The following is a 25,680-nucleotide window of genomic DNA, read 5'->3' on the forward strand; positions in this document are numbered from 1 at the left end:
TGTCTCTTTCAAACTCAATATGGTACCCTCAAGCTTTGCAATCTTACCATCCTTCTCTTCCACATGTTGCTAAAGAGTTTGTGCTTCTTTCTCCACATGAATGATCCTCTGTTGTAGACTAGAACTGTTATGAATGATAACTTGGTGTTAATGCATCCACCGTTGCACACTATGAGCTCTGATAGTGGACAATTGCTTGCAGTAGCCAAGCAGACCTGGCTCCCCTCTACCTACATATTGCAAGAAGGTAGGGAGACTACTAAATGTTGGATACACATTAACCAAAGGGTCATTGGGGTAGAGACAACCATCCACCCAAAGGTCGTCATCTGTGTGACCTACAGCACTTCGGCATTGTTGTGCTATATGTAATTCATAACGCTTGGAGGGTGCAAGCTCTTTTGACAACCAGATATGTACGCATTTTGTTTTTGACAATCTTGCTATGGGTGGGAGGTTTGTAATGCTGCCTAGCTCCATGGAAAGGGGAATAAAGCTGGCCTCAAGCAAGAGTCAAGAGTTGCAGCAGAGCCATGGAGGGGAGAGGTGAGCTATGGAGTGAAGAGCTATGGGATGGAGAGCTGTAGGAGAGCTACAGAGTGGAGAGGAGATCTATGGAGTGGAGAGCTTTGGGATGGATAGCTGCAGGAGAGCTATGGAGTGGAGAAATATGGGATGGAGACCTGTAGGAGAGCTATGTAGTGGACAAGAGGGCTATGGAGTGGAGATCTGCAGGAGAGCTACGGAGTGGAGAGGAGAGATATGGAGTGAAGAGCTTTGGGATGGAGAGTACAAGAGAGGTATGGGATGGAGAGCTGCATGAGAGCTATGGAGTGGAGATCTGTAGGAGAGCTACGAAGTGGAGAGGAGAGCTATGGAGTGGAGAGCTTTGGGATGGAGAGTTTCATGAGAGCTATGGGGTGGAGAGTTGCATGAGAGCTATGGAGTGGAGAAGAGGGCTATGGAGTAGAGATCTGCAGAGAGCTACGGAGTGGAGAGGAGAGCTATGGAGTGGAGAGCTTTGGGATGGAGAGCTGTAGGAGAGCTATGGAGTGGAGAGCTATATGATGGAGAGCTGCAGGAGAGCTATGGAGTGGAGAAGAGGGCTATGGAGTGGAGAGCTATGGGGAGGAGAGCTGCAACAAAGCTATGGAGTGGACTTGTAACAAGGAGAGGGAAGGAGGAAGAGTGTGTGCTGAAAAATAGGAGAGAGAAGAGAGAGGGACAGGAGTGAGAGAGAGGGGAATGATTTTGGAGGGAAATGAAAAAAGGTGGAAAGTTTGATATTTAGCAGGTCTAGCAGTGAGATTTTGAGAGAGAAAATTGATTTTTGAGTATACATATAGGTTGGGGAGAAGTTTCGAGTAAAAGTGATTTTTTTTTTGAAAAAAGTGCTTTTTTGGGCTGAGGCTATGGATGCCCTTGATGATGTGGCAAAAAAGGGAAGAGGGTAGTTATTGTCATAAGGACCACCACTCTTTTGGGTAGAGAGAGAATGTACCTATCCTCCCTCCCTAGCCTCTATTTCAACCTACAAAAGGCCTATGATAGCCTAAAAAAAAGCCTATGAGGATACCCTCATTCAATGGCCTTGTCTCCTAAATCACACATTTTCAGTCTTAATCCCTTAAAATTAGGGATCCTTACAAGGCCCTTTTGGGCTTCGTATTTTTCCTAATGGTATTGGCCACATCCATAAGGAAAAAAGAATGGGAAAAGAGCTAACTCTATTGTGATTTCTTTGAAATCTGATATCCATCTTGGCAAGCCATTGTACATGAAGGAAGAAACACGGCTGATAAGCATATCTTCGTTGCAGAGCTGTATGGAGCCAAACTCATGCGTGTCAGATGTGGTATCTGCATGTCATGCATCTTGATGGCTCAGCCAATGTTTCCAAAATCAAGAAGCCAAAGGGTTATACCTCTGAATGACAACGTATCGTTTTGCCTAGAACCTCTCCAAACAGTTGCACAATCCTACTCTTTTGTGTGGTCGTTCGGCCATGCACTTATATCTCTTGAATATGGGATTGTTCTTGATATTGAAAGCTAGGACATCTAAAATGGTTGAGGGATAGTTTATGACTTGTAGAGTGTAGACTAGCAGCACTTGATTAAGATATCAGTGGGTTGTCTAGCAATGACCTCCTCTTTAGTGATCCTCGTGCTATTGCATGCGTAGTTTTTGTCACACTGATCGATACGTCTATAATGCTAAGCAAATGTGTATGTAGTTGTCAAGTAGAGAGAATACACTGTATGTAACCAACTGCATGGATCACAATATATCTTTAATGGGAATTAGTTGTTTTACAAGAACTACAAGCCATCCATGAGTATTTGACTTCTGCATGTTCCAAAGCACCCAACAATAATACTAAAGTGAGTGCAACAGGACTGTCTATTTCATTTATCTCACGATCTCATTTGTCACTGTATGTGAGATTTGCCGCTGCGCAAGAGGGACACAATTCTAGATTGTGAGCAAGGATGTCACATTGCATGATCCAATCTTTATATAGTGAAGTAATTTCAAACCATGACCTAGCATATGGACGGTGAGCTACTTTCAACTTGGTTGTAGTTCGCTCCCTGGCTTCTTGACGCTTGGATTGTAACCTTGTAGGCCTTGAGAACTTCATATTGAGACCTAGTATGGGAGAAACGAGGACAAATATAGTATGGCATCAACAATTTAGGTCTAAAGTAAAGATGCACAAAGTGCATTTACAATTGAAATACACTGCATGTATCCACTTCTTATGCATTTAAGTCTTTAATACACCACATGTTAAAAATGTTAATATGTATTGCCTACCTACCATATGCAAAGAGTTGTATGTATAATTAGCATACACAGATGTTGATCGATATCGAGTGTATAGTTCTGAAAGCATCATGTAGGTAAAGCAAACTGAAGGAAAGAATGTACAAAATTCTAAAACAAGTAAAATGATAAAGCATCAATGGATTACAAATTGAAATGAAGTGCTTTACTGACCTGAAATGTTGTACAGATATTTTTGGATTGTCCAAGCTACACGCCAATCTTTGACTCAAGCTACAGAAAAGTAATGTGGATAGTTAAACATTTCATCTTGCAATGAGGCGCTATAAATTGAAGATGCTAAGCATACAGTGCACGTCATGCAGAAGTGCAACACAAAATTATGATGGAGAGTTGTCACTATGGTCTCTCCAAAAATTATAAGAAACAAAAGTCATGCCTTGCCCCGTAGCGTTTATGTGTTGCGCCAAGCAAATGCATAGTCATGGGGAGTTGGATGGAGATAACAAACCTTGCAGTGTAGTCCACTTGGAGTTACACTTGTGCAATCAAAACGTCTAGTGTTTTGAGTATATAATCTTCGTGCCAGACACAAAATATGCATTAGGATAAATATAGGGCATGCAACATATTGATTAAGCTTAAAGAGAAATAGATCTAATTTTATTGCATGCTCAATAGCTGAGTCTGATAAGAACGTCGCCAAAGAGAAAGTCGTTTAAAAAAAAACACTCATGGCAAACCGCTATCATTGAAGAGCATTTCCAATGTTTTGCTTGTTTTTGTTAACTATTAAAAAAACATTGCTGCCATGAAAAGCTCTAAAAAAAACTCCAACGTGAAAAGCTACCAAGTGAATAAAATAAAGAAAGCACTCTGTGTTGTAGTTCATCTTCTATTCGAAGCAGGAGGGTGCTTTGAATGCTTGCCAATGTGATGAGCACTCAGATATTTTGTGCGATCAACCCATGGTATAGGTCTGTTCTAGTGCTACAGAAACAGAACATATCAGATTTCAATCAATGATTAGTTGGCCTAATCTAGAGTTGAATCACCAACACTCATTGCCTTCGCAAGCCTGTTCATCACATTTTTCTACTGATGCTATCAGGCTGTTTGGCAATGCTATCAGCATGTTGGCAAAGAAATGGAACGAGTAAACTTCAAAGTGGACATGAGGGAAGAAAAGCTTAGCAGGATTGATCACACGAAAGCTTATGATGGTTATCCTCAAGTAATTAAGCCAGCGGCTTCAATGCTAGCTGCTTGCACTTTTAGCAAAGTGCAATGTTAGCAAAGTGTGTGAGGGGATTAATGGCAGATAGCTCAATGTCGAGGGAAAGACATTGGGGAATATTTCCATTAGTGCAACTTATGTTTTGATGAGCCGTTGGCTTCGGTCGCACTTGTTAGCAGCAAGCTAACACGGACGCCATTTTTCGGAGTTCTCCTTGTAAAACAATTATTATTTTGATAAATCGGGAATATTGTAACTCCTATTTTCTTGGTAAACTTTGTAATTAATGAGCCGGGGCTACAAACTTCCAGATTGTATCAACCAGTCAATTCTCAGCTTTGGTAGAACTCCAGATTATTACTTTTGACCACCCAAAAACCTTGGCTAAGGTATAAAAGCCAATTTTTGTAGATTTTTTATAAGTTTTTGGATAAGAAATACACAGTGTGAGCTAACGGCGCTCACTTCTCTCCTGCTCGCGCTTCCTACTCTCTCTCCGATTGTCACATTACAATTGCGTTTGTTGCATTGCAACCGCAGGTAAGAGCTCTACGCATTGACGTAAGCACTCCACAATATTTCGTAGCTTTTGGCGTCGTCGACCCGCGGCCTAATTTCATCATAACTAGGAATTTACACTTTTAAAACGAAAACTAAGCATAGACGGGGTATTGGAGCATCATTGCTAAGCATTTAGATGCATTCTGGGTCCAAAATGACTAGGTCAAAAATCCATTGCTGTTAATAATCGCGATTTTGGAACTTGACCTAAAGTGGGGTTTGGGGCCATAGGCATGTGTGCTTAGGTCTTGTAAACTTGTCCTAGAAGTTTCGTTACGTTTGGATGTCATTTGATGCTGTAACGGATGTGATTTGCTTGCCGATGAGCGATTGGCTTTTGGTGATTTCAGTCACTTGAGTTTAGCCCGAGTTAGATGCGAGTTGTTAGTTGTTTTCCGAGAGATTGACAACCTCTTGTAGCCTCTATGCACTCGTCGAGTCAGCTTGGTCCCATGGTTTGACAAATTAATCGTGGTTCTCGCTAATACTGCAATAAGATAGGATGGTGAGGTTAGACATGCGTCCGAAATTTGGCGCCGTTGCCGGGGATCGAAGAGACCTAAACTAGGGAAAAACACGAGTGTCTTGTGTAATTGTCCTTTAACTTCCTCTAGGTTCGCCTAGAGTTCAAAAACTTTCTTTTAGAAACCGCATAGTTTAAGATTGTCGTCTTTTGCTGTGTAGAGGTAGCTTGGAAGTAATCGTACTTGCTGAGTACCTTTAGGACTATAGGATTGTAGATTTAGATTAGGATTTGGAGAATGATTGGTAGACGAGACAAGTCTTAAGATCAAGACTTTGAAAAACATAAAAAACACAAGAAAACGAGTGTTTGTGGACACTTTCCACAACCCCATTGCATGAGAAACTAGGAGTAGGGTAAGTAGGATCCGAGATGGATTTCATAACATTGCTCTCTTTGAAAGGATCAAGTGTGAATTGTTATGTAAAGTTACAGAATTTCAGGTCTACGGCTAGAAATGACTTGAAAAGACTTGAATTCACTCAATTCGACTGGAAAATAAGCCTAAGAGTTGTCCAAACCAGCGGGTAAGCTCAAAGACACTTCGAGGTAAAAATTTCAAGAAGTTGACCAAAACTTAGATTATTTACTTTTTCTCGACATTTTAGGCCAAATTAAGTTTGACTTGATTTATAGGGTTAAAAAACGTCATAAAAAGACTGTCTTTGAGAAAATTGCAAAAAAGTGCTCATTTCAAGCCTCAAGTTAATAATCTCGATTATTAACTTTTTGCTCTAAATTGGCCAATATTCATACCATTGACTCATTGCATGTGTACAAATAACTTTTGTAAAGGCCCAAAAGATTTGGATCCCTAAACTGGCAAGAATTTGGGTAAAAACTAAAGTTTGTACTGACTTTTTGAATCTTGAGTGTGAATTGAGGAAATTTTTTTTCAAACTTGTTGAAAATTGATTCATAGGCTTATATTGATGTGATAAACATGTGTATATGCTCAATTGACCAAAAACTTGCAAAATCTTAGCAGAAGTAAATAATCGCGATTATTTACATCTGCCCTGTTTTTGAACTTTTTTGACCAAGTTGGCATACCACTAGCTTTACCATGTTGTAATAAGCCCACAAACCAAATTTGGTAAGATTTGTGACACAAATTGCAAAGTTAGTCTGCGGACAGATAATTGATGACCATTTGACCAACAATTGTTCAAACTTGATGAAAATTGGCTAGTGACCTTAACATAAGGTGCTTAACAGATCTGTGTCAAAGTTGAGATAAAAATTTGTAAAAAATTATCAGAACTAAATAATCGCGATTATTTACTTCTGCTTCAAAACTTGGTGATTTTGCAAATTTGAGTATACCACAAGGTCAAGCACATCAAGTAGACTCCACAAATCAATTTTGGTGAAATTTGGACCACAAAAGAGAGACTTAAGCCAAATTCTCAAAATCAGAGTCTGTGGACACGGAACAGTGGGTAAAATTGATCAAATTTTGTCCAAATTTGTTGAAACTTGTCCAAAACATGTTGTATACTTGCCAAACCTATCAATCAAGTGCAAAAAATTGACAACAGTAAATAATCGTGATTATTTACTTCTGCTATCCAGAGACTTCAATTTTGACTTTTGGGCTTATAGAATGTTAGACCAGCATAATATAAGGCCACACAACAATTTTGGGTTCAATCGGATCAAAATTGGTACAAATACACTCAGTTTACAGGTTGCAGATTAGACATTTGATTTTGCTAAAGCTGAATCTGAAAATCAAAATTTTGATTTCCATAGCACGATTTGAAGTGATATACAGAGACCAATCACGAGGGTTCTCAAGAGCTCTACTGTCCTTATAGAAAAATAGCTAATTTGATTAATTTTGTACAAGAATCAGGTTGCAGACGAGAAATCAGTGGCTTGACAGAAAGTTGCAATTGAATCGAGTGGAAATTGACGACAAGTCAATCCAAGGTGAGTACTCAATCTAGGGCTTCATAAGTCTATATGAACCTTAGATCCGGTCATGTAATAGGAAATCAAGGCCTATTCGGAGAAAACACCAGTAGAGTATCCACTGAAGAAAGCATAAATCAAGGCAATTCCTTGAACACAATTCCTAAAAAAGTCTCGGACACTTTCTTAGATTCAACATCGAAATGTCTACTCGACTCACTCGGAAACCATAACGACAATGCGCTATAAGCATATACTCTCTTTTTACAAGACTAACCGTCATGGAGCCCAGGTTTACTTGGATCCTAACAAAGAGTACGCTATTCGCATTGATGACCACGGTATTGAGTTCGAAGAAGAGGTTTGGGCAAACAAACAAGGAAAAATGTACATGGATCGAAACGGAACTCAATATGTACAAGTTGAAAACCCTGACGTGGTAGACAAATGGGGATTAGAAGTAAACACTATAATCCTAGATATGTCAACAAAAGAAGGACCACCCACTTTGGAATTTGAGGGAAACGATCAAGTAGACTTGAAGCCTTTGAAACGGCTTAGTAAAGATAATCCTAGGATCGGAGTCTATTGTTGGGAAGATAGAAACATAAAAGATCTTTTGTGGACTTCTCATGCTAGACCGAGACAATTAATGGCCATGACGATCATCTATATCTTCAAGATCAAAGGTAAGGGATCTGCGGACCTACCAACTTACTTGTTTAGGGATTGTTATAACAACAACTTTGTTATGATGACTCCTGATGAGGTAGAACAAACCAAATACCAGGGGTATTCCATACGGGATTGGATATTGGGTCAAGGACCAGAAACCACTCCAAGAGACGAACATCGTGAGAGATCATCTTAGAGTAATGTGACGAAACCAGAAATCACCTCATCACGTAGAAAATCAGGTGACACTAAGGCCAGTCCAGGGCTACATGAGTCACTATTTTCGACAGACTGGTTTGAAGGACTCGAAACAGTACCAACTCCAAGAAGACCTGGAGTTGAACCGAATAGACGTGTCAGACCAGCTCATTTTTAAAAATGGGTGAGAAAATACAGTGGATCAGGGGATCCATATGACCACTTAGCAAGCTTTAAACAAGTGCTAAGAGCAGAGCATATATTCGATTTCCATACTCAATTCGAGGGGTTTGGAATGACATTATAAGGAAAAGCTTTGACATGGTTCCAAAACATTCCACCAAGATCAATCATGGATTTGAACACATTAGCTCAGGGATTTGTAGCTGCTTGTTCTAAAACAGGGATTAAACATAATATGGTAGCTCAAATCTATAGTTTTAAACAGAACATTGTGAGTCTGTTAGGGATTGTGCAACTCAAATGAAACAATATATTGCCAGATGCCCAGAGATGGAGATACCTGCAGAAGAACGACTTGTATCCTTGTTTCTGGAGGGATTGCTAAACAAAGAACTTCATGCTATACTCTATAGTAAAAAGCATACAACCCTAGAGGCATGTGTGTCTGATGCTATTGACCTAGGAGACAATTGTGAGATCTTCAATGAAGAGGATGTCCATAAGGATAACCAAAGTGAGAAGACAACATCCACAAAACCAGCACAAGTGGGAACGGCTGTTGCGGCACCACTCTCAACCATAGAGGTATGCTAAAAAGGATGAATGACATGATGAACAATATGCAAAAGGCACCTATGAGAGGACCAGGACAGAGGATACCCCCACAGGGACAACCAATTAGGCCACAAAAATGGTGTGAAATCGAGGGTAAATGGACCAACCAAGAGACCCATGAGTGCTACTTCAGACCAAAGTATGATGGGAATGTTCAGTACGTGCCTATGATGCCCTAGGGACATCCCATGTACAGATATCAACGCAATATGGCTCAAGTTCAAAGACCACCAATGGGTATGGAGAGACCTCAACCTGTGTTGGAACAACAACCTCCTTATCCATGACATAATGCGGTGCCTGTAAAGTACATGCACTCAGAAGGAGTCATAGATGACAAGCATTAGTGCCTGTTACACCCTATGTAGAGCCTAGTCCATCTACAGTAATGGTAGAGGGAGATTGGTAGAGTCCACACCCACCCCCAATGGAAGAAACCATGACTTATGCTCCACTAGAGCTTGCACCAATGTACTATGTAGCTAATCAAGGTGTCAAACTGTTGGGGTATAAAGCCCAATGTGGTCGCCCAGGTAAGTGGGCGGGCCGCCAGGTATGTACACATATTCTTTTGTTAAAACCTAATAAGAACTCACTATGCTCTACACATTACAGTAGAGCGAGTTCACCATATCGTCGTGCTCTTCTTCTCGCACTCTCTCTCGCGTCGCACTTCCGCTCGTACTCCTTCAACTAGTATCAGAGCTCAGATCGAGGCTCGGGGCAGCACTGCCAGAGGCTAGAGTCACCAGCTCAGATTGGAGTGAAATTCGACAGGCAAAGACACGGCCCCAAATCATGTGGGAAAGCCCCTAGGGCTTGGTGTGCTCAGAATTTCATTCTGAGGTCATCTCGGTCACCGTTCGGCTTCGACAAAGTTCTACGCAGGCCATTTTCGACTACGTGGTCTCAGCGGGTGCAGATCCGACTCTGCAAATTTGGGGTTTTCGGCCTACGACTGCATGTGCTGAGGATATCGACACTCCCAAAGTGTTGATTTGTGGCTGTCTACACATCGAAGGACGGCTCACAGTTCTTGGAGGCGTGTCACATACGACACGGGTGCATCTACACACAGACTATAGGTGACATCCACTAGTTCATCAGGTAGCTTGTGTTTGCTGCTTGATATTCCAGATTTCATCCTGACATTGCAGGTACTTCCACATGGGATGTATTGTCAGAGATGATGTATGTCTGTTGAGGGTTTGCTGGCTGTGAGTCACGCAGCAAACAACCGCCGTAGCGGTTACAGTATATAGTGGGAAATTTGTGGATGTATGACTTTGTGGGAAGTCTATGTACTGTCAGATTTACTGCAACCTTTGTTGAGGGTCGAGTGAGGTTTTATTGAGCTGGGGGATTCTCAAATGTTGAGATCCTTTCGGTGATACAGGTCTTGGAGCGATCCCTCGAGCACCCTTAGATAGGCAGCTAGGATGTATTGACTGTGAGTTAGACAGTTGGGATTGCATCTTTGCTTTACTGCCGTTGAGGCATTGTCACAGTCTATGCTTACAGGACAGTGACAGGACAGTGAGAGACAATACAGGTACAGGACAGGTTTACCCGCAGCTTACAGTGTCAGAGAGACAGTGTTTTTTGAGCTGTTTTTTGGTCTGTTTTTTGAGTACACCAGAGCCATTTTACAAAGGAGACTCTGCCGAAATTTATGCAGAATCTGAAGCTTTCTTGGTTCATTTGACAGGTTGATATTGGTTCAGAGGTCAGTTTACAGGGGAAACTCTGCCGAATGTTTCCCAGGAAAGTAAACTACTGTGAAGCGTAGCTATGGTTGGATCACAGGACACTGCTCTTTACAATATCAAGAAGCTGGATGGAACCAATTTCCCATTGTGGAAGAAGCAGATTTGGCATGTGTTGGTACAAAAGAAGCAGATAAAACCTATAAATCTCAAGGGGATAAAACCAGAAGATATGGACGAAGATGAATGGAGCGAAATGGATGAATTGGCACTTTCTACCATTATGCTGACTTTGGCAGAAAGCGTTTACTTCAATGTAGCAGACAAGATGTCGGCTTATCAAGCATGGTTAAAGCTGAGTGATCTTTATGAGAAACAGAGTGCAGCTTCACAGGTATACTTGCTTAAGAAGCTTGTTGACTTGAAGATGAAAGAAGGGACACCTATGTCCAATCATCTGAATGAATTCAACACAATCTATAGTCAGTTGTCAGCTCAAGGTGTCAAGTTTGATGAACCTGTTAGAGCTATGTTCCTATTGATCACATTGCCGGAAAGTTGGGACACTTTTCGCACAACTTTGAGTAATTCTGCACCTCCAGATGGTTTGAACATAGCAGGTGTAGAAGGAAGTCTGCTTACTGAAGAAACCAATAGAAAGACAATGGACAAAGGCAAAGGAACAGCCTTAGTTGTCAGGGGAAGGACCAAAGAAAAGTACAAAGGTGGAAAGAGGAATCAGTCTCGTAGCAAGTCCCGCAGTGCTAAAGGCAAGAGTGACATAGAATGCTACCATTGTGGCAAGAAGGGTCACATGAAAAGAGACTGCAGAGAATGGAAACCAGAAAAAGGCAAAGAGAAAGCTGAAGACCATGGTGAGAAGAACAAGTCCTCAGTGAAGATTCAAGAAATAAATGTGACAAACACTGTTGCAGAGGATGACAGTCTAGTGTCAGGAGTCATCTACTTCTTGAAGAATACAATGGACTCAGCTCTTCTTATAGCATCTGATGGAAATGCACTGAGTGACTGGATTATAGACTCAGGGGCATCACTTCATGTGTCTCCAAACAAGGAGTGGTTTACTTCTTATGTGACCACTAAAGATCATGTTCGGCTAGGCAATGGGCAGACATGTGAGATCTTAGGTGTTGGAGATGTTCAATTGAAGTTTCAGAATGGCTCTTCTTTCATGCTGAAGAATGTGAGACATGTTCCCGCAATTACAAAGAGCTTGATCAACACAGGTTTTCTTGATGATGGTGGCTACGTCACCACTTTTGGACAGAACATGTGGAAGATATCCAAGGGTTCTATGACAGTAGCACATGGAGTAAAGTCTGGAGGACTTTACATGATTTATGTATCAAATGTCTCTAAAAATGTAATCAATGTAACCGAGCAGCCGAACGTTTCTTTGTGGCATAGCCGGTTAGGACATATGTCCAAGAAGGGAATGGAAATCTTGTCTCATTCTGGTTATTTGCCTGGCTTTTCATTTAATGATTTTGAATTCAGTGAACATTGTCTGTATGGTAAGCAAACACAGTAGCCACATAAGCATAGAAGCAGTAGAAGAGATACACAGTTGGCACTTGTTCATGGTGATTTGTGTGGACCTATGCCTAACCTATCTCTAGGGGGAGCTTCTTACTTTATGACATTTATAGATGATTACTCGAGGAAAGTATGGGTTTACTTTCTCAAGCACAAGGATGAAGCGTTTAGTGTTTTCAAAACGTTTGTGACACATGTGGAGAATCAGAGTGGCAAGAAGCTTAAATGCTTACGCACTGACAATGGTGGAGAGTATGTTTCAAAGGCCTTTCAGGACTTTTGTGAGTGAAAAGGTATAAAACGTGAACTTACTGCTCCTTAAAATCCTCCTCAAAATAGTGTTGCTGAGAGGATGAATAGGACCATACAAGAGAAGGTCAGAAGTATGTTGTCTAATGCACAACTGCCAAATGGGTTTTGGGCTGAAGCTGTATCAACAACTGTTCATCTTGTAAATAGATCTCCTAGCAAGGTTTTGCAGAAGGATTCAGTGCCCGAGATGGTATGGTCAGGCAAAATGCCCTCATACAAGCATCTCATAGTCTTTGGCTGTGAGGCATATACTCACGTTCCAAAGGAATTTAGGAACAAACTTGAGCCAAAGAGTAGAAAGTGCATCTTTCTAGGCTATGGTAATTCTGGTGAGATGGGGTCCAGACTTTGGGATCCCGAATCCAGAAAGGTTGTCCGTAGCAATGATGTTCACTTTAATGAATCCAAATATCATTCTAAACCAGAGAGGGTTGAGGAGATTAGAAGAGTTGTCTTCCAAGAAGATGGACCTACACGTGCAAGACAAAATGTCAGGGCTCACGAGGAGCAAGGACAGGATAGAGTGGAACCACAGGTTGTGGCTGAGCCTGAGCCACGTATTGTGAGTAGATCTGGATGTGTCATGCGACCTCCTGATAGGTTTGTTCCATCTATGAATTATGTCATGTTGACTGATTGCAATGAGCCTTCATGTTACAAGGAAGCAGTGCAAATGAAGGACTCCGGGAATTGGCAATTGTCCATGCAGTCAGAGATGACAGCTCTGCATAAAAACAAGACATGGAAGCTAGTTAAATTACCACAGGGCAAAAAGGCTCTACCTTGTAAATGGGTTTACAGGTATAAGATCACCGCTCATGATAGTCAGCCACAGTACAAAGCAAGGCTTGTTGCCAAGGGCTTTAAGCAAGAACAAGGCATTGACTTTGATGAAGTCTTCTCTCCGGTGGTCAAAATGACTACATTGAGATGCTTTCTTGCATTGGTTGCCATATTAGATTTGGTGTTGCACCAAATGGATGTCAAGACAGCGTTCTTGCATGGTGATTTAGATGTGGAAATTTACATGCAGCAGCCAGAAGGGTTTGTTGAGAAAGGCAAGGAAGATTGGGTATGCCAGTTGTTAAAGAGTCTTTATGGCTTAAAACAATCACCGAGGGCATGGTACCATAAATTCCACAAGTTTATGCTTTCTCAAGGCTACAAACGTAGTGAGTTCGATCACTGTCTATATACAAAGAAGGCTAAGGATGGTAGTTGGCTGATCCTTATTTTGTATGTGGATGACATGTTGATTGCTGGCAAGCACTTGGAAGAAATTTCAGCTTTGAAACAACCGTGAAATCTGGAGGATCCATTCTGGTTGATAAAATCTTTGAGCCTATTAATGCCACCTTGGAAGCCTACCAAGCAGGACTTAAAGCAGGCCAAAACATGGAAAACAAATGGAAAAACTATCCATATCCAGACATGGAAGCAGTTAAGCTTGAAGTTTATCAAAACTTGGTAAGAATCACGTAAGAAAAGTTGGATAAACAAAAACCCAAGCTTGAAAGTATTGCAAAATCGGAAGAGCTTGCGGTAGAAGAAACAAAAGCAAAATCCGATGTGGTGGCAAAACCCCACCTTGAAACAAATGAACCAGAGTTTATAGTGACGGACAACGAAGATGCCTTAGACAGAATTCCATTCGTAGAGGAAGACTGGCCAGAACACTTATGGGAAAAGGTAAGAGAGATCATTGATGGGAGCCTAACTTTAAGGTCAGCTCCTATAGAGGAGGTTTGATTGGATAACCTACCACTTGATATGAACATGGATTTACAATCCTTATACGGGGATTGAGGATCGGAGGTTTGAGGAATATCTAAACCAATGACATTAAAAACATTACCTTCTTACTTGGGAGATAATGAAGATGAATCTATCATTTGCAAGACCACTCAAGTAAAAAGAGCCAAACAGACCCTAGAAGTAGACAACATTCATTCAATCATGTCTACACCTATCCAATGCACTCTTACTTTGGGAGAACTATTGAAACTCATGCCATACTTATGGAACGATTTATAGAAAACCCTAGAGAAGGTGGGGATAACGGGGTTAATCTCTAAGAATCTGGACAAGCTGAAAAATGAAATAGAAAACAAAGAGATTCAATCAGTTCCTATGAACAAGGTCGCAGAATATTATGAAGGGGAAGAAGGAAACACTACCCTCCTAGTGAAATATAATGATATTGAAACCATGGCCATACTCGATAGTGGAGCTGGCATAGCCATAGCCACTAAAGCAGTATGGAAATCATGGGGACAGCCAACCATTAGACAAATGCGAATGAAATTACAGTTGGCTGACGGATACATTGAAAGACCACTAGGGCTGCTGGAAAAAGTGATAGTCAACTCCTGTGGAATTGAATATCAACACACTTTTTCCATAGTAGAATTTGGGGAAAAACTCAACTATGAAATCATATTGGGAAGAGCTTTCATGCAACAGGTACAACTTATCCAAGATTGAGGAAACGACTATCTGTACTTGAAGTAAGTGGGATCTATAACAAGGGTCAATCTAAAAGATCACATCTATAGAGACGTCTTGAAAACACCCATCTAAGAGTTTGAGTCAGTCTCTTTGGCTGAAACTAAACTCCCATCTTGGTTAAACAAAGACACTCCTATTTGGATGTGAGGAGCTTCAGAAAATGGAAGATTGAGACGAGAGGAATGTACCCTAGAAAGGGACTGTACAGATGAAGCCTACATACTTGAACCCTTTCCAGAACATTTATTCGGACCATTCGAGTGGACTCAAATCTTAGCGACAATGGATGTATGTGTGAATACGTCTATGCATACTCAATTTTGCAATGAGGATGGCTACGACATAATTCCCATCCAAATGATGTTAGTCCTTAACATTAAAAACAAGGATGAGGAAACAAAGGACTTGCTGAATGCTCAAGAAGTCTTTTTTGACCTCTATTACGATGCAACTGATGAGATAGATGAAAACTCAGCTACCTTAGACGATTCGGGATCAAAAAAAGAGCATACGAGAGCTCAGCTACTCTTAAAGGGAGGGGAGAAAAAGTTTTTTGACTTTCCAAACCAAAAATCAAGAAGATGAAAATGGTATAGAAGAAAGAGAGACACTAAAATTGTGAAAGCACGACCTATGCCATCAGTCTTCAGTAAAACACAATTCCTGATGCAGATAGATGCTAATGATTGTGTCAAGGACAAAATAACGGGCAAATATCCTTCAAACAGACACTTAGAAATGTCTCAAACATCGAGACAAGCAAGGAAGGGTACTCATGAAGAACATCAGGATAAAAAACCACTCATGACCAGAGTCGAGCGGAAAAAGAAATATCAAGAGTTGAAAAAAGATCTAAAGGAGATATACACCACCGAAATGGAAACCACGTAAGAGGATGGTAAGGATGTAATGCATGTTCCATCCCACTACAAAAAGTATACTCTCCAAGATCGGAAAATCATAATCAAACAAACTGTTAGGGAACTACAGAAACCAGGCGAGTCTTACAAAGGACTTGAAAACGCTAAAAGGGTAGACTTGGCTGAACCAGGAGAAGATCCTAGACCGGCTTACATTGCAAATGACCTAACAGAAGAAGAAGAAAAGCTTTGATGAGCTTGTTAAAGGATACCAGGATATCTTCGCTTGGTCTTGCAAGGATCTCAAGTGTGTCGATCCAAAAATCTGTCAACATACTATACCCATGAGAGATGATGCGAAACCAAGTAGACAAAGACCATACACTTATAAGGAAACATTTGCCAGAAAAATCAAAGAAGAGATTGAACAACTGAAGGAAGCTAAATTCATTTACGAAATTGAACACACAGATTGGGTGTCTCCAATTGTGGTGGTACCTAAGAAGAATGGAAAATTACGAGTGTGTGTTAATCTCAAAAAAGTGAATGCAACTACTATTAGAGACAACTTTCCTCTTCCGATAACTGAGGATGTTTTAGAACGAGCGGTAGGAAAAGAAGCTTACAGCTTCCTGGATGGCTTTTCGGGATACAATCAACTTTTGGTTGACCCAAAAGATTAGCATAAAACTGCTTTTGCAACAGAATGGGGTATATTTGCCTATCCGGTTATGCTGTTTGGATTAACTAATGCTCCAGCCACATTTCAAAGATTGATGAGCCATGCTTTCAAAGAGTATCTTAGGAAATTCTTAGGAGTGTACATGGATGATTTATATGTACACTCGTCAATCCGAGCTGATAATTTTGAACACCTCAAAAAGGTATGCGAGAAATGTAGACTTTACAGGATTTGCTTAAACCCTGAAAAGTGCACATTCATGGGAAGACAAGGGGAAATTCTTGGACATATAGTGTCTCAAAATGGCATAGCTACCGATATTGAAAAGATTCATGTCATTGCTGATTTGTCTAGACCAACAACAGTCAAAGGGGTACAAGCCTTCATGGGACATTGTGGATATTACCGACGGTTCATCTACATGTATGCTATAATTACAAAACCCATGTATAGCTTGATTACGCACTTTGAATGGACCAAGGCATGTGAAGAATCCTTTATGAAGCTTAAGCAAGCTCTCACCTCAGATCCAATACTGAAAGCACCCGATTGGGATAAGGTATTCCACGTACATGTAGATGCTTCAAACTTTGCTATTGGTTGTATACTAGCTCAACGAGGAGATGGAAAAATTGACTTTCCAATTTCTTATGCTAGCCGACAATTGAATATGGAAAAAAAGAATTACTCCACCACTGAAAGAGAAGGACTAGGAATGATCTATGACGTTAAAAAGGTATAGACATTACCTATTGGCCAACAAGTTTGTGTTCTTTGTGGACCACCAAGCCTTGTTATATTTGGTCAACAAACCATGCAGTACAGGGAGAATAGTGAGATGGTTCATCATTCTTCTCAAATTTGATTTCATTGTGGTTGTAAAAAAAGGCACTACACATCAATGAGCAGATCATTTGTCAAGGATTGTTTCAGGGGAATCACCTAAAGGGGTAGATGATGATCTACCAGATGCCTATTTGTTCTCCCTAAAAATGATACCTAGATGGTCGAAAAAAATTGTGTCATTGATGACAATAGCTCAATTGGATTCACCACTTCCTATCACAGTTGATTTAATCGAGCAATCGGCTATGTATCAATTACTAGTTGGGGGGCTATATAAAAGAAATAGAGACGGGATATTGCTTTTATGCATTAACCCTGAAGAAAAGGAACAATACCTAAGCCAGACACATGTTACCATAGTAGGACTTCACTTTGCGGAAGATCAACCTATGCAACGAATCTTAAGACTTGGAGAATTTTGGCCAACTATGAGGAGAGATGTTCGATTTTTTGTAAAAGATTGCCCTCAGTGTCAAAAACAACCACCCATTCCTCATGTAACATTGTTTCAAATGTCACATGTCCCTAGATGGAGTAACTATCTGGTTACTTACTTATCGAGCAGAACGTTTCCTGAGGATATGAGTAAACGCCGTCAAAGAGCAATTGAAATGGAAGCAAGAGACTATGCTCTCATTGGGAACCAATTGTATCGGAGAGGTAAAGATCAACATTTGCGTCTTTGTGCAAATGAAAACGAGTATATTCCGATTATAGAACAAGCACATGCTGGATTAGCTGGAGGTCACTTTTCTAGCGAGACCACCGCAAGAGCGATCTTGATGGCAGGCATATGGTGGCCAACACTTTTTGCAGATGCCAAAGAATATGTTCGAAGGTGTGATGCTTGTCAAAGAGCAAAAATGCCAACACGAGTAGACAACATGCCCTTAACACCAATGATGGGGGCTGGAGTCTTCGCAAAATGGGGTATAGATTTTGTTGGACCGATATAGCCACCAGCTTATAGAACTCAAGCTCAATATATCATTGTAGCTATGTACTATTTGACCAAATGGGCCAAAGCTAAAGCGACTCAAAAGAATGATGCCAGAACCACTGTTGCGTTCTTATATGAGTATGTATTCGTAAGGTATGGACTACCAATAGAGATTGTCAGTGATCGGGGAACTCATTTCCTCAATGAGGTAATAGAGTATTTGCTTAATGAGTTTATGGTTATCCATAACAAATCAGCTCCCTATCAGCCACAAGCAAACGGACAAGCTGAGTATACAAATAAAATTCTTAGTTCAGTACTGACAAAGTGGTTAGTTCAGGAAGGACAAACTGGGAAATGAATCTCCATGCCGCTCTATGGGCTTATCGAGTTTCATTCAACACAACTTTAAATGCCACACCCTTTAACCTTGTTTATGGTCTTGATGCCATACTGCCAATATAATTTCTATTGCCGACATTAAGGATAGCACAGACTCTTGAGTTGACTGGACATGAATTGTCAGAAAAACTTGAAGATTTGGAAAAGCTAGACGAGCAAAGGCTAACTGCTTTAGCTCATATCTATGCACAAAACCGGAAACAAAAACAGTTTTTTGATTCCCGCTTAATCACCAAAATTTTCAAGAAAGGGGACTTAGTTCTAGTCTATTCCCTTAAGCAACACATTCCCAAGTTTAAGAAAAAGGGAAATGCACCATTTATCATCAAAGATGTATCTCCAAGTGGAGAAGTAAAATTGTCAATCCTAGATGGTGAACCAATGGCTAATTTGATTAGTGGATGTCGTTTAAAGAAATACAATTTGCCACTAACCAATGAATTGCTAGGGAGAATGCATGTAGCCAAACAAAGGAAAATGAAGCGACAACAGGTTATTGATGAAGCCCAAGAGAAAGCTAGACTTCGGGTACTCAAGTATAAAGTTGATCTTAAGAATCAACAAATACCGATTCCCATCAACACTTTGGAACTAGATGATCGACAATGGGAATTACCTAAAGACACAGTTTCAACAGATGACGACTGGTTAGATGGAATGGATCTGTGCATCAAAGTACAGCTCAACAATCATAGCACCAATGCTTTGGTAGACACATGAGCTACAGTGAATCAAGTGAGCAACATAGAGCTTGGAGCACTCATGAGAGCTATGGAGCACTAAAAAATATGAGAGGTACAATATAAAAGAAAACATGTCAATCCACATAATAAAACAAGTGGGAAGATCTCACAGAATAAAATGATTGATTGTGTGAGAGGACTAAAACGTAATGGGCATAAATTGTGTAGCCGTCAACATAGAGAGAACGATTCACAAAATTTATTTCTCTTTTTTATTTAAGAATTTCATGAGATGAATATTTTTTCATTAAAATATAGTTATTTAAGAGCACACACATGCACAAGTACCTTTAAATTGAGTAAAAAGACCTCTCAAAATAAATATAATAAATAAATAACATATATATATATATATTTATATATCTATATTTAAATACACACACACAAGTACATTTAAATTGAGTGAAAAGACCTCTCAAAATAAATGTTATTAATAAATAACTATATATATATATATATATATATATATATATAAGCACAACTTTATAAGAGTTTATGCAGATTCTATACTAAGATCGGCTACATTATTGTATTTAAATTTATTTGTAATGAATTTGCATAGTGTTCTCGTTTTTTATATATTTTAGTTCAAAAAGAAAAATTGACTTTATGATTTTTGGCCGACTATAAGTCTTTAAGTTTTTCTGAATGTTCTTTAGTGTAGTTCACGGCTAGACAGTAAAACTGGTAGAAGCTCTTAAATTTCCACTTAAAATTGGGAATGCAGTTTTGGGATTAGATTTTAGGAAAACTTACCAAAATACCCCTCTAATTTGAGAAAATCCCCAAAATACCTCTCAAATTTCAAAATTTCCCAAAATGCCCCATATATTTTGACATAATTTCCCAAAATGCTCTTCAAAATTCCCAAAATATCTCCAAAGATTAAAAAAATTGTACCTTCTCATAAGAAGACCGATTGTCTATTAATAGATGGTTATGTAGGCCTTGGAAATGAATTGCTTAATTATTTTTAGACATATTTTCCTTTTTTAAGTCGTGATTTGTGACAAATTACATGTTAAGCACTCAAACATGGATCTCACGTGTCAACAAGGAATAAAGAGTAAAAAATCTTGAATAATCCAACCAAATAGATACAAGGTTCTTTGGGAATTTTTGATACAAATCAGAGGGTGAACTATTGTGTCTGTGTATCGTAGCCATGGGTTCCAGGTATATACTAATACACTCTTACTATTGGCAACTATTAAATGTAAATCCTATCGCTCAGAGATTCCCCTGGATTCCCCCCCCCCAACCCAAAAAAAAAAAACATGTGGCTGCTCGTCTGCGCTGGCTCTCCCTCCTCTTGCTACACCCTTTTCCGCCCTCGCCTGTGCATCCAAGCCTGTGCTCAACCCTCTGGGAGCGTCCCCGTCTGCACTGCACCCCCCCATCCCGGATGCACCTACATCTCCCTGCACCTCCCTATATGCCCCCCTTACCTCCTCCCTCTGTTGAGATATACGTGTCATTTGTCTCTCTGTGCGAATCTCCAATCTCCAATCTCCAATCAAGAGAGAGCGACAGTGCAGAGTACTCATGCCCCACAGACAACTCTTGCGACAGACACAATGTGACAACGAGAGGGAGAGCGCATAAGAGACTCAGGGAGGTCGGTTGCACATTGTGCAGGCGGCTACACGAGGGAGAGGGAGACAGCGACGGCATGCCAGAAACGTGACAGACGGTGAGAAAATCACGTGGCTGAATAAGAGAATTTCAACCTCGTACGACACTGACCTCGAGAGAGAGCATCTTCTAAAAATTTGATCTAATTCTTCTCTTTTTAAAAATTCACCACACATACTTGTTGCCCTCCCTCCTCTTCCCACGGATGAACTCGCTACTCATCCGCGCGTGCACGGACGAGCTACGAGCTCGTCCGTGGGAGGAGGAGAGAGGGCATGCTTCATTCACCGCTATTCAAGTTGGAACTCTGGCTGGAGTCCTTTTGCAGCTCTGATGCGCAACTCGAAGAAGCTCGTCTTCAAAGCACGGTTGCCTTCAAGGTTTACTTCCCCTTCAATGCTTTAAATGTTTGCTTCAAAACTTGAGAGAGAGAGAGAGAGAGAGAGAGAGAGAGAGAGAGATTAGAGGCCCTGATTCTGTGCACCATTGTTTACTAACAAATAGTAGGTTCAGATACAGGCCCTCCAACCCCTAGGCCTACCCTATTTTCAATGCAACGTTCAGACTGCCCACAAGACAAGCTTTTCATTGAGTCATTGGCCTGAGATCCTCTTCCTCAATACTGCAGTAGAGGAGAAGGTTCTTGAGCAGTCTAAACACAGCCTAAGCTAAGAATATTGCTCAAGCAAGCTTCCGAGTATCGTATCAAATACAGGAGTTTCGCAATATATATGCTGCAGAGCCATTAGATTAGCTTTGTTGCTTGCCAAATCGGCACATTTAGATTAGGATTTTTGATTGTTTTGGCATTTAAGAGTTGGAAAAAAAGAGTGCAAGCGGTGGAGAGTACTTGCACGCTCTATATGATATTCATTTGTTTATATGATATGCAGAGTGGGCCATATTTAGAGGGTAGCTCATAAGATTGATAACTACTAATCCTGTAGTTGAAGTCCACCCTGATGTTCTTGGACCAAATTGATGACCCAATGAACTCAAAGCAATTGAGGAACATTCACCATCTCTGTTCTGTTATGAATGGAAGGATTCACGTTAAGATCCATTGGGTTCAGGCATGGATAATATCATCTTGGTTTTCTACCCAAATTTTGGCCTTGTTTATGCTATTTCCAATTATTTGTTTTGATGTAAGCAAATTTAATCTTTGTTAGGCCCTTTGGGTTGAGGTTATAATGCTAAACCTAGCAAGCGTTATAAAACATGTTTGTTTCCCATTACCATGGGAAAGACCACTTAGTGGAAAAGGTTCCTACTTAGTGGTATACTGGTTGAAACCAAGGGAAGTGTCTACAACTTAAACTTTTTGCCTTGCCTTTTCCATTGTTGGCAGGGTGGAAGTTATAATACATGGGACATGATTTTATCTAAATTTGGACCAGTTCCGCTCTTTTTAGGGGTAACCATCTTCTTAGCTTGTCTGGTGGACACAAACAATTTGATGTTTTGTCTGACATCTTGTGACCTTTGGTTTTGGTTGACAAACTACTCTAAATATGTAGAATGGGTCGAGTTGAACACTAGATGCAAGAGTGCAAACAAAATCTTTTGTGTTTTTGGTATCCTGCTGCCTTCACAACTTTCCTTGATGCTTCTATCTAATACCACCACATGAGAATCTAGACTATGTGTGTGTGTGTGTGTGTGTGAGAGAGAGAGAGAGAGAGAGAGAGAGAGAGAGAGAGAGAGAGAGAGAGAAGAAGAGTGGATGAGTGGATGAGAGAGAAGAAGAAGAAGAGTGGATGAGTGGATGAGAGAGAAGAAGAAGAAGAAGGACAAGAGCATTAATTTCACTGTACATGTTGTCATGTGGATGAGTGGATCTTCTCTTCCAAGTTTGACCACTTCAAAACTGACATCACACGGAACTAGTTGCCCAAATTGTCTGGTGTGGAAGATGGGGAGCCCCCTAGTCGTGCGCGTGCGCATGGACGACAAGGAGGCTCTGCTCCACCTTTTTGTTATATACATTGTTCCTGCCATGTCTATACATTTGCATTCAATGTATTAGCATTCAATCAAGCTAGGTTTCTTTCCCTGAGCTCTTGATGGCTAATAGGGTCTTCATCTGGATTTCCTTCATACCTGTTTTCTTGGCACCATAATTCATTTTGCCTCTTGATTAGGATGTAAGTGTGTTGTACCTTGCATGCATGCCTTGACATATGCATGCATCATGGCCATCACTCTCCATACAATAACCTGTCAATTTTCATATCGCAACACAAAACCTGTGCAAGGAAGCTGCGTGATTTCACGTAGAAGGACTGTATCCAAGTCCACCTGCTGCGATTGGCAGGTTGGAGGTATTTAGTTCCCTCATTGCAAGCTTGCATGTCTGCACAATTAATGTCTTGAACTAGCTTCTTGGTCTTTGCTCTCATCTTAACACAATGCAGGTCTTCTCATTTCCCGCTTTTGAACCTTTCTTTGTGAAGCTATCAGTCATATGATGTGATTCTGCTCCTTGTATTAGACAATTCTGTTTAAAAAAGGAAAGAAAACACTCACCACAAAAAGCAAATCAACTTTTTTGCTTCTTTTTTGAAGGGTGTAGAAGAAGGTTAATGTGACTATCTAACAAATCATGCCTATTGCACGCGCGCGCGCGTGTGTGTGTGTGAATTTCTTAATGGTTTTCTTAATGGTGAAGCACGTAGAAGCTATCAATCATATGATGTGATTCTCTTCCTTGTATTAGCCAATTCTATTTAAAAAAGAAAAGGAAAACACTCGCTGCAAAAAGCAAATCAATCTTTTTGCTTCTTTTTCAAAGGGTGTAGAGGTTAATGTGACTATCTTACAAATCATGCCTATTGCGCGCGCGCGTGTGTGTGTGTTAATTTATTAATGGTTTTCAACACCAAGCATTGATGGAGAGTAGCCATGGCTTTTTGTCTATTTTAGTAGCCATGGCTTGTAATTTATGTGCATACTAGCTTTTTTGTCTATTTTAGTAGCCATGGCTTGTAATTTAGTTCAACAATTAGCTTTTCATAAACATGGCTATGCATTGATGTTATGTGTAAGGTTAAAGCACTTTTGGTCATAGTTAAAAGAGGACATACTGTCAAATTAACTCTCTTGGTGTCACATGGAAATATTATCTTCATTTCCAAAGTGACCTTGTAACATGTGTCTTTGCAGGCAGTCTTGCCGTAATCGATTAGCTTTTCGTGTTCTCACATCGTTTCCTTCACCCGGTGCAAGGAAGGTATGTCTTCTAACTAGCAAATGGATTTTTAAATGCCTTTCTGACTGTACTTTTAGGACCATAGACCATAAAGTTAAAGTGAAATATTGATTAGATTAGCTTTCATCTATAATCTAAGAGATTTTGAGCTCTTTGATCATCCGCTTGCACGCGGATAATCAAAGAGCTTTTATACCTATCTTAAATTACATAAACAATTGATAAAGCTATGAGTTTTAAATATTTTTATATTACAATTTTTATAGTGTATTTAATTGCACCTTCAGCTATTGTGTAAAAATTATATAAAACATAGGACTTGTTAAGCTCTCCAATAATCCGCTTGAAAGCGGATGATTAGAGAGCTTCAAACACCTACTATGGTTTAAGTACTTATAGAAAATTATGCTTTGAAATTGTGATTTGAAGTGTACTGTTATCTTGAAATTATATAAAATAGAAGTTGATGAGCTCTCTAATCATCTGCTTGCAAGCGGATGATTAGAGAGCTCAAACACTTACTATACATTAGGTACTTATGGAAAATGCTGCTTTGAAATAGTTATTAGTGTACTATTGTCTTGAAAAAGAGATTAGTTTTGGTGGTTATTTAAAAATATTGCATTAAATTACAAAAAACATAGTGATGCATGGTTTTTAGGACCCCTTCTGAAGATGCAATAAAGGCATAGTCAGTTGTTGGGGAGATGAGGATACTCTAGTCTAAGGGATCTCGAAAGAGAAGAAAAATCTACTTCACAAGCACCAAAGAGTAAAAAGTGCCATGAACAGAAGATACGTGGGAACGAGCTCTTATGCATGCCTACAACCTATATCTTACAGAATAGCCCATTTTAGGTGTGAATTTCTAGTGAAATTTACACGAGGATGTTCGTGTGGACTCGCAGCACAGCATACTCCGTTTTCACTTTTTTACCGACAGTAAATATTTTTTACCACAGTAAATATTTTTTACCTACAGTAAATATTTTTCACCTACATGGTAAATACAAATCACTTTTAACCTACAGTAACTTTTTTTACCCATGGTAAATATTTTTTACTGCACCATAAGTATTTGGTAGGTAACAGTTCACTGTTACTAGAAGCAGTGATTGGGCATCAACAATGCAGTTACAGGAGGAGAAAAGGGGAAAATCTTATGGTAAGTCAACAGGGATAAAGACTTTTGAGTTGAAAAGAGACATGCTGATTTTTTCATAGAACACATGTCAAAAGAAGCCATGGTTGAGGATTTTTTGAGAATTTGATATTCAGGAGGACCCAACAGGTCCCCCCCTGACATGTGCAGAACCTCCAGTTTCAACAGCCACCTTATCTGCTCTTAAATGCTGGTCAAGGCCTTATCTCCATGTGTCACAATAAAAAAAATCAGCATTTATCCTCCCCTCTCACATCACTCTAGAGAATATCTTGATGGTGACATATCAGGTGACCTCAATCTATTGACCACCCTAAGCAAAAAGTAACCCCAATCAGCGGATTTAAGCATGTTTATCCCTAATCCTAAACCCTCTCAAAAACCTATATAAGGAGGCCTTCTCTCACTCAAAACACA

This window comes from Adiantum capillus-veneris, chromosome 6 (genome assembly GCF_014529385.1).
Source record: "Adiantum capillus-veneris isolate H3 chromosome 6, ASM1452938v2, whole genome shotgun sequence".
Classification (NCBI taxonomy): Eukaryota; Viridiplantae; Streptophyta; class Polypodiopsida; order Polypodiales; family Pteridaceae; genus Adiantum; species Adiantum capillus-veneris.